At 35.1% G+C, this 10,990-nt stretch overlaps 1 protein-coding gene across 6 annotated transcripts in view; it reads left to right on the top strand.

The window, feature by feature from the left end:
* The first annotated feature begins 3,755 nt into the window (after window positions 1-3,755).
* EHF (ETS homologous factor) overlaps window positions 3,756-10,990 on the top strand; it is a 46,086-nt gene continuing 38,851 nt past the window's right edge. For 3 of the 6 annotated variants that reach the window (XM_083348595.1, XM_083348594.1, XM_083348592.1), the window contains exon 1: window positions 3,756-3,980. The gene's annotated coding sequence lies outside the window, so the exon portion shown is untranslated. Of the gene's footprint in view, window positions 3,981-9,275; window positions 9,371-10,990 lie in introns of all 6 variants that reach the window. The other 3 variants (XM_083348593.1, XM_083348596.1, XM_083348597.1) reach the window with 3 other exon arrangements.

The following is a 10,990-nucleotide window of genomic DNA, read 5'->3' as shown; positions in this document are numbered from 1 at the left end:
AATTCAGATGAAAAAAGGTGGTTCTGAGAGGAGTGCAAGGATCAAGAAGCCGTAGCAACCAATGTAGGTGATCATTGGGGTGATTATAATGTTATGCTACCAAATATAGCACGCAATCTTTGAGTGTGCATTTCAGAAAAAGTCCATTGTTTAAAGGAGCATTATGATTTTTCTTTCTTTCTGAGATTACAGACTGTAGGTCTTAAATGTAAACTGCCTAAAAGTTAGATGAAAGCTGTATAACGGTGTTACATTCTCATTTGGGGGCAGATTTGACATGATTGAACAGACATACTCGTACAAATCAAATAAGAACTGGGAAATTACTGAAACAGTTTTATTTTTTTAAGTCAGGAAGCAAATCTGAATTATAGTCTGTACTCGAACAATAATAAATTCTTAATAGGTTGTGGGGATGCTGCAGATTTTATATATCAAGATTTCATCCCAGTATTTGACAAATTATCTGATGACATTTTGATTAGCAAGTTAAGTGTCAGCTATATAAAATGTAATTAATGAAATATGGAAAAATGAGCATGAAATTCAACAGAGACCATTTTATTATTTGGATAGGAAATAAAATTCAAATATGAGGTAGAGGTTGGAAGATACCTGGTGTTGTAATATATTTAAGCAAAAGATCTTGAAATAAACTGACTCTGATTTAGAAGTGTGATGTAGCTGCAAAAAGGCAAACATATTTTTAGGCTGCATTCAACTGAAGTACAGTCTCCAAATCACAGATTCCATTTTGTTCTGCTACACTCTGTAGTATATCTAGTTGAACAACCTATTTTTAGGAAAGAGGAACACAAACAGTTCAGAAAAGGACAACAAGGATGCTCAAGAAAATGGAAGAGAGATTCAAAAAGATGGGCATGACTGATCTTTAGAAGAGGAGATTGAATGATGATGATGATGATGATGATGATGATGTTGGAAGGGACCTTGAAGGTCATCTAGCCTAACCCCCTGCTCAGGCAGGAAACCCTATACAATTTTGGACAAATAGCTGGCCAGTCTCTTCTTAAAAACTTCCAGTGTTGGAGCATTCACAGCTTCTGGAGGCAGGTTGTTCCACTGGTTAATTGTTCTAACTGTCAGGAAGTTTCTCCTTAGTTCTAGGTTGCTTCTCTCCTTGACTAGTTTCCATCTGTTGCTTCTTGTCCTGCCTTCAGGTGCTTTGGAGAATAGCTTGACTCCCTCTTCTTTGTGGCAGCCCCTGAGATATTGGAACACTGCTATCATGTCACCCCTCACCCTTCTCTTCATTAAACTACACATACCCAATTCCAGCAGCCGTTCCTTATATGTTTTAGCCTCCAGTTCCCTAATCATCTTTGTTGCTCTTCTATGTACTCTAATATCATACCAATCATTTCTAAAATTATGTCACACACCATTGTATGTTCTGAGACTGCAGAACTTGGAATAATGAATTTAAGATAAAGAAGAGATTCTGATTGAATGCTAGAAATATATCCTAAAAAAATTGATAGAGAAAGCACTTACCAAGAGTAATGGTAGTCACCTTCCCTGGATCCGAGCTAGTAGAAACAAGACACCAGCTTTCAAGGATGATTTAATTTGAATTTCTGCACTAAGCATGAAATTGAACTCTCAGTTGAGATATAAAAAAGAAAGACTTAGTGATAATATAATATCATCTTATTCAAATATCCAAAAGAATGTCATTCAAATGAAAGTCAAGAGCTATCCTCAATTGTTTGAGGGGAGAACAGACTGGATTTAACTTGGAAAGGCAAATTCCGACTCAATGTTAAAAAAAAATATTGTTAACATTAAGAGCAATTTGACAATCAAATATCCAGAAAGCTCTGGGCCTCCTTATCATATATGTACAAATGAAGATCAGATAATCATTTGTTGGGAATAGTTTAATTTAGATTTCTGTATTGAGCCAAGGCTGGATTCCTTAGCTTAAACTGTCTCTTCTAAACCCATAGTTTCTGATTTGTAGACAAGATAGGGTTCAGTTTCCAGCTTCATGTGAAGACTGATGATCAATGACAGAAAAATTGTGCTTGGTCTTTGTGAAACAATTTGACCTCTTCTGCAGCAAATCCCATGTTTCTAGATGTAGCCAGGAGGAAATAAATGTAGGTCACTTGAATGCAAGGAATCCCAAAGTAGGCTCCATAGTTAATACTATGATCACCTTTTGGCGCACACTGTCAAGAGCAAAGGTCTCAAATTCATGGTTTGTGGACTATAGGCAATCCTTCACGTCATTTTCTGTAGTCTACCTAAATCCAGACTTGCCTACAAGGCCAAGTGAAGTGATATCCGAAAAGGCTGCACCACCTATTGTTCTCTGGTGAGCAGTGAGGATTGTTCTGCTGACATTAATGAAGCTAAATTGAAAGAGATAAAAAATAGCATTTATAAATTACAGGAACAGTTTGTTATACATACAGTACTGAAGGAGTTTCAGATCCTTGAACAATCCTTTCAGCTTCTTTCCACCCCATTTGCTGCTGAACCTGACAGAGTTGCAGAAGCAATACTGGTGGAGTTAATGGAAGTTCATTGTGACGCCATTTTGAAGCAGAAAAAAGTGTAATTTTTATTTAACAAATTTATGTTAATAGCACATTCTTTTTCTTTATTCTTGACTTACTATTAATGGATTAAAAAGGTTGAGTGTTGAAGCACTTGGAACAATTTGAGTCTGACATGAAAATCAAACCAAATTAATCAAACAAACCTTTTAAAGGGCTCCCCTAAAAAAAAGAGCCCAGATTGCCAATTTATATACGTTGCTGTCCCTGCTATTCAAGCAACATCACTATCATGTGATGTTGATAGCTTTTGATCCAGGAGGGTTTTAGATACCCCAGCAAGATTTTTTTTTCACCTGTGTTTAGTAAAGCAAGAAACAGCATCATCTATCTTTTTTTTATGCTGCTAAAAGCAGTTGGGGTGGTAAACATAGTTGAAGGGCACAATGCATACACAGTTCCTTCTGGACTGTATGTTATGGCCATAATTCAACAAACCTGAAGTGTCTTGTTTATCTCCTTCTACACAAATTGGTTTGTAATTATCCTGAATAAATAACATTTATTCCTAGAATATGAAAGGCACCATTGATATTGAGCCGAATGAAATAAATACCTTCTAGTTGTCCCCTTTGATACAGATTGCCACATCCATGGTCACACCTTAGGCAGGTATGCTGCTTTCAGTTTGTGCCAAGTTTTTGTATTGTTTTGTGTGCGTGTGCAGAAATAATATGTGGAAACGATAGTTTTAGACACAAACACTCTTACACTGACTTACCGGGGGTAAATGAATGCTGGGCAGGAACGTTTGCTTAAACTTGCTGCCAGTGAAAATCTGTTGCATACAGTTTGGTTTGTGGTTTAACTTCCCCCCCCCTCCTGTTGATTTCAAATGATCTGAACTTACAAATACATTTCTGAAGCATGATTCCCTTTCTTCTAATTACACACATTAATTCCCTGAAGTAGCCTGTCTTCTGGGAGGCAGGTGGAAGTGGGGATAGATTGGTCTTTTAAAGGAAAGCACAGACTCGCGAACACACAAACACCACACACACACTCTCACAGGGAAACCAAATGTCTCATCCATTAAAAAGACTCTCTTTTGTTCAAAGGACACATATGTAACCTGGTTAGACTTGTTTTGTTTGTGCGTGAAGGTGTGAGTTGGCTGCTGTATGCAAATATTTGCAAGCACTGTTTTTTTTTAAAGTTTAATTTTAGAAGATCCAATCAGAATAACAGGAAGTGACCTAAGGGATTCCACAATTGGACAGCTAAGCATTCTAAAACATGTTTTAAAATTAATATCACATCCATTTATCTTCACTGCTACGAGTGAAGTGATAGCCTGGCATCTATGTTTACTTAATAGTTGACATACCTTGACCGCTCTTTTGACTTTTTTCTCTAACTAAAGGATTTCCTCAACAGAATCAGCAGCTAAATGAGGTAAGGGGCTTTTTAACTTGGTCTCTCCTTCAGTTTTTTTTTTTCCTAAACAACCACTAGGATTGAATATTTTTTTTAAAAAAATGCTTAAGTACATGCACTGTTCAGGTATGATGATAAACTTTCTACTCCGAAAATGCAGGTGGAATTCTTTGATCAAAAGTTGTTCAGCTTGTTAAAGAATTTGGCTACCATCCTGCTCTTTGGCAGCTTGGAGTTCAGTGAAATCAGTGAATTTAAAGTGTCATAACTATGTGCAAGCTGCAGCATTTTGCTCGGCAAGTAGAAAAGTGAAGCACATTTGGAGTAAAAATGCTAATAACAATAATAATATCATTTATTTATCTTGACTTTTGTCTGCTCAGCTCTGATACAGTCACTCAAGTAAAATAAGCAAAAGGGAAAAAAGTGACAATTTCTTAAGAGTTGTTTGCTCCTACTAACTCCTGCTAACCTACTAATTTAGATAGACTGAATTCTTGGATGTTTCTTGATGGTATATTTTTGAACGATGGGCAGACCAGATGTCAGATCTGCTGGATTCAACACCTCTGAGTTTTCTGAAATATATGAGATGCTAGTTTTAGTAATATAAGAAAATTATATAACTACAGATCACCACCAAATTGTATGTTTGCTTCTCCAATAAAATGTTTGGCAAGGTAGTTTATGGCTCACATCACCAACTTTGGAATTACTAATAGCTGTGTATCATGAAATTCTACTAAAACGTTTCCTATTCTGGTGTGATCTCAGCCAAAGAAAAAATTTCCGATGATCTTCCCAGTCTCCAGAAAAATAACTCTTGCTGCTTTCCTATCAGCTCCATGCTCTTAATTATTTCTACACCTTTATATACTTCAAGTTTAGAAACTTTAGCAGAATGGAATAAGCAAAATAGGGACTTAAATTCATTTTAGGGGGTTTATCATGGTGTTTGTCTAAGACCTATTTGTATAAGTGCAATTTTAGTTTTTACTTTTGTTCTTGGGTTATTTATGAAAAGAGTTTGAAGGTACATCCTGTGTGTGCATGTACAAAGTAGATATGCAGTATAGTAGGCAATGTTTAACATTTTCATTTGAAGTTTAATATTAACCAGAATTCTGAGCCTGATAATTTTTATTGATAGTTAGGAAATAATTTCTGTTAAAGAGATAGCACAGGGAATGTTGGTTTTAATGCTACATAAATTGAAGATAGATAAATGTCTTTGACAGCCATATCAAATTGAAAGCGAGCTATTCCTTTCCTGAATAATATTTTTTACACATTGCTATGATAAAAAAGGAAAACAGAGTCAGCTACCAGTTATTTTTACCTTGTGCTAAAAATTCTTATTGCTTTTTTCCCGTCCACTTTGGCTTCTATGTGCGCTTCGTTGGAAGTTAGTCCACTCAGCACAATCAGATTTACTTCTGCGCCAAACTAAAAGAACAACACTGCCATAAATTACTATTCGCTTTTAAAAAATTAAATATAATGTATACATAAGTTGTTATTTCTTCTTTCCATCCTTTCTACAGTTCCCCTTTTACTTTTTTCTATGAATTATAAGAGAAAAAGATAAACATTTTACGTTAAGAAATGCCTACAAGTACTTAACACAAGTGCACATAACAGATATGCTTCCATTATATTTTATATATTGCCAAAGGTAGCGTTCAAATATTAAAATACTCTACTATGTTACTGTCACAAAGGGTAGCTGATACTACAGTGAGGTAAAAATATAAAATTGTTTACAAACAGGAGTTCACCTCATCTAGAAATGTGACATCTATCTATCTATCTATCTATCTATCTATCTATCTATCTATCTATCTATCTATCTATCTATCATCTATCTATCTATCATCTATCTATCTATGTATTTTCCTTGGAAGTATAATTTTCCTTTCCCATATATCAAAAGTATGTGCTTAAGATATAGAAAAGTGCTAGGGAATATTAGAAGTATTGGGACAGAGAGCTTTCTTTGTGTTCTCCAACATAATTACAAAAGCTGGATATAAGGAGCTGATCAGATGGTGATAGTCTACCTAATTTCCTTGCATATGTTGCAATTTTTATATACAGAAAAGGGCAGTATTAGATTGTGATATAAGAAAGCCATTTGTATTCCATTAGATGTTTTTAAAACATTGCAATTCATGTAGTGAGGCTTCCTACTTTTGCAATTTACTTAACCCAAGGGATTATACAAATCCCCCAAAAGGCCACTAAGACAGACAGACAGACAGACAGACAGACAGAGTAATTGTACGTCTTGCAGAAATTCATCATTCCTTCAAAGGGATTCAGAGGGAATCTAAGCTATGTTTGTATACAAATCCCTTGAAAGAATTCCAATCTGACACCTTCTAAGTGAACTAGAATTTGAATTTTCCATATACAAATGTAAACTTTTATCTATTAACCTATTAGAATTTATTTCAATTGACTGAGCACAGGGTAGATGAAAATAACTTAAGTTCAACCAAGAATTAAGACCTATTGTAGATTTTTCTTCTGAATAGTCATTTCTAGCATTGCTCTGAAAAGCAACATTCTTAATTATTATGGAAACCAATGTGATTAAACTGATTTATAGTGTTGAGTTTTAATCGATGATACCTGTGTATCTCAATAGTCCGTGTATCTCAATGCACAGAAATTTGGTAAAATTAGTTTTCCTATTCTTTAAAATTGAGGGTGAACTTCACCTGAACTTTCTTTTCACAAAGAATTGACTTCTCTGTCTAAATACAGGGAATTCACATAGGGCACTGGAACATAGAACACATAATTATTTTAAGATGAATTATATCTCTACTTTCCAGCAAACGTAGCTTTCTCTAAGTAGTCAATTTGTGTAGTCAGCATTTAAAGGCACAAAGTAAACAACATTAAATTAGATGTTGAAGTTGACATCATACACAACAACAGATGTTAACTATGCTAATAATAGCTTCATTGCTAACTAGAATTCTTTTAAAATGAAAGCACTTAACTCTATGAATGTGAGACATTTCTTAAAACTCCTTATTTTATTCAGGTTTGTATTGAATTATATCATCCTGGCATATAAAACAGTTTAGTTACAATAAACATGGATTGGAGATTTTTTTTTCACTTCCAAACTTCCAGTCCAGTTTAAGGTCGATTGATCCCACTCTTTATGCAAGCCTCTCTTTTGATTTTATCCATGAAATGAATACAGTCACTATACTGTATGAGTGGAGGGTGTTTATATTTTGTTGGTCAAGAGGACAGCAGCATTTAAAGATCTAAGGCTACAATGATGAGACATATCATAGACATATTTCTGTCATGGGTAGTAGCTTCATATACATAGAAAAGAAATATGTAATGTAATAACCTTTCAATCTGAACTGGATACTTGGGACCATATTTCTGTATTAGATTATTCTATTAAATTAGAAAACCCATTGAAAGTTAATGCAGCACAACTTTTCTTCCTAAGTGAGATCTAATAAATAGAGTATTCAATCGTTCCATCTATCTATAAACAAATTTAAGTTAAAGGTACTATTTTTTAATATTAAGTTATTAAAATATTGTATGCAGGGCTAATCTATTATATAGCAGTAGACTCTATTTTGCATAAAAAGAATATCTGGTTCAATTTGAGGTGTTTCAGCCGGGACCATGGACATTTTTTGAAGAGCTACTGATACAATAATTTCCACACTGTAGGCACTATAAAATAAAACTGATAAATAAATTAAAATGTGACAGATATTTTCCCAGATCATTGATTCTCATTGGGTTTTGGTCATTTTTCCTCTGAAATATTATAAGAAGCTTTTAAAAATCTCAGGAGATGTTATTGGGAGGACACAGTGGTGGGATTCAAATATGTGAACAACTGGTTTTCTGTGTGGATGCCACTTCCGCAGGTCCATTCTGGGCCTGGGCAACAAAAAATTAGCTACCGGTTCTGCCGAAGTGATGTGATCCGGCTGAATCCCACCACTGGGAGGACACTGAAATCTCACAGGATTTTATGTGAACGTCAAAAACCAGTGGGATTTTGTGATCCATAAATTGTTGGCTATTTATTCATTCCTAAACTTAATTCTTGATTGTACTTATATTTGGCACCCGTGGAAAAATATCTGTCCGATGTAGACCACAGTGCACTACATGTGTTGATGATCTGATTCAACATATAGAAATTTGTTTTCTGAAATTTGTGATTTTCCTAGGTAATTCTCAGCCATTGTTTTATTATGGCATTGAAATGAGACATCTATTGTTCTTACCCTATGTTTGTGTGATCTGACATAAAAAAATAAACAATAGTTCAGTTATAGCTCTTAATCTGTCATAATAGTGGTGCATACTCTAGTTTGAAGAAAGAAGAGGAATCACAACCATATTATTAAGTATTTTGTTAAAGTACTGGAAGCCCTAATAAAGTAAAATTTAGTAACCATTCTTAGCTACAAAAGAAATCTAGGCAAACGTGGTACAATTTGCATGAATATAATTGAAATAATACTATGGTATATTATACAAAGTATAGTGAATAAATCATCCCATAACTAAATCCCAACATGGTACAAAATATAGAACACATAGGTTACATATTTGTTTATTAGACAGACAATTACATATTAAAAATAAAATGAGCAAAAAAATGGACTAATTGAGTTCTCTGTATTAATATTCTATAATGTCATAAAGACGGAGACATTTTCATAGATAACTTTACAGCATTCAATGTGCTATTTAGGGACTAGCATTGGCTAGCACTGATGATGTTACCTAGTTAGGGTAATGAAACATCTACAAGAAAACAACCAAGTTCAGAGAGCACCAAGAACCCTCTGGTGTTTAGGAACTGTTGAAGAGTTGCATCCCAAATTATGCAAGTACCAAGGTCCTAACTCATATGCAACAAGGCTTCTTGTTGGTTCAAGATCTGTTCTACGGAGCATGGGGTTGAAGAACAAAGGAAAAATCTGTTCCATTGGTGAATACCATTCTACTAAGGGAATGACACCACTGGTTTTATATATATAGCCTAAAAATGTGTTTTCAATATGAGCATAGGAGTACTGTAACTTAACCTATGTGTAGTCCCTAGCTACAACAAAGTTACAACCAAGAACTTTTTATCAATGATACTATGTGTCTCAAGGCTATTGCTAAGCACATTGATTTGTGCTTCTTAGATTGTAAGCTGCCCTGAGTCTTCGGAAAAGGGCGGGATATAAATGGGATTTTAAAAAACGATAATAGGAGAAGCTTATCATAACATACTTACAATTAGATCTTTTTATTTAGGACAATAAGTGCATGAAAGCTACTGATAACATGAGAAAATGCATAGGCACAAACCTTGTTAACCAGAAAGAAACCCTGACAAATATTTGTAAGAGGTAAGACAATGATAATAGCAAAGTTTATATATAAATAAAATCTACAATTAATACTATAAGACACAGGTGTCAAACTTGCCGCATCACATGATGTATTGTGACATATTGTGACTTTTTTCACATTGCCGGAGTTAGGGTGGGCGCAGCCTCCGCATGATGCAACCAGCCTGTGGGCCGGCAGCTTAACACACCTGCTATAAGACTACAGTATTATTTATAAAGTATCATTTATAATAAGGTGGAAATAAAGTTATTATCTGTCAAACACCCAGAGATGGGCAGTATCTAAATTGGATGAATAGATGATGGATAGACAGACAGACAGACAGACAGACTGATAATCAGGTTCTAAATCACTCTTCTTCTTCTTTTTTATTGAAAGGTTTTATAAAAAGTTACAATATTATCCCCTTCCCAACCCCCCCTAAACCCCCCTACCCCACTTCCCAAAGCTGATTACAGGGTTACAAATATATAGTAATCATAATCTAACTAACATTAATCAACTATATAAAAAACCAAATACATAATACTCTTTAACCCGCCTTTAACATAATTACCAAGGGACACGGTGGCTCAGTGGGTTAGGACGCTGAACTTGTCGATCGGAAGGTCGGCAGTTTGGCGGGTCAAATCCCGAGTGCCGTGTAGCAGAGTGAGCGCCTGTTACTCGTCCCAGCTTCTGCAAACCTAGCAGTTCGAAAGCACGTAAAAATGCAAGTAGAAAAATAGGGACCATTACGGTGGGAAGGTAACAGCGTTCCGTGCGCCTTTGGTGTCTAGTCATGCCGGCCACATGACCACGGAGACGTCCTCGGACAAGCGCTGGCTCTTCGGCTTTGAAACGGAGATGAGCACCGGCCCCTAGAGTCGGAAACGACTAGCACGCATGTGCGGGGGAACCTTTACCTTTATTTTAACATAATTACCAACACTCTAGAATACCCAACTTCTAAAAAAAAATTAAATTATAACAATAACAATCTAAAATTTACTCATAAGCTAAATGGAACTTTATTTTTTCTGAATATAATCTATCCATCTTCTCCAAACCGAAATGTATCTCTCTTGTGAATGATCTTTCAAGTAAGCAGAAATCTTAGCCATTTCTGCTAGATTTGACACTTTAAGCGTCCACTCCTCTATAGTAGGCAGACAATCCTTCTTCTAATATTGCCCTACCAATAACCTCACAGCTGTTATCAAATTCAACATCAAATTAATTTCTTTAGTGTCACAATCTGTAATAACACCCAATAAAAATAATTGTGGAGTAAACTTTATCTTTCTCTTAAAAATCTTTGGAATGTTCCACCAAATTTTAATCCAAAAAGCTTTTATATTTCTACAAGTCCACCAAATATGAAAATAAGTATCATCCAGACTACCACATCTCCAACATTTGGGCTGTAAATTAGAATACATACAAGACAGCTTTTTAGGATCCAAATGCCATCTATAAAACATTTTATAAAAATTTTCTCTTAAGTTTTGGGCTTGAGTAAATTTTACATTTCTAACCCAAATTACCTCCCACACATCCAATGGAATTGGTTCTTGAATATTTTGAGCCCACTTTACCATGCAATCTTTCACCAATTCCATTTCCGTGTCCAATTC

The sequence above is a fragment of the Vipera ursinii genome (genome assembly GCF_947247035.1).
Source record: "Vipera ursinii genome assembly, chromosome: 1".
NCBI classification, from domain to species: Eukaryota; Metazoa; Chordata; class Lepidosauria; order Squamata; family Viperidae; genus Vipera; species Vipera ursinii.
This window is presented reverse-complemented; position numbering and strand designations above follow the sequence as displayed.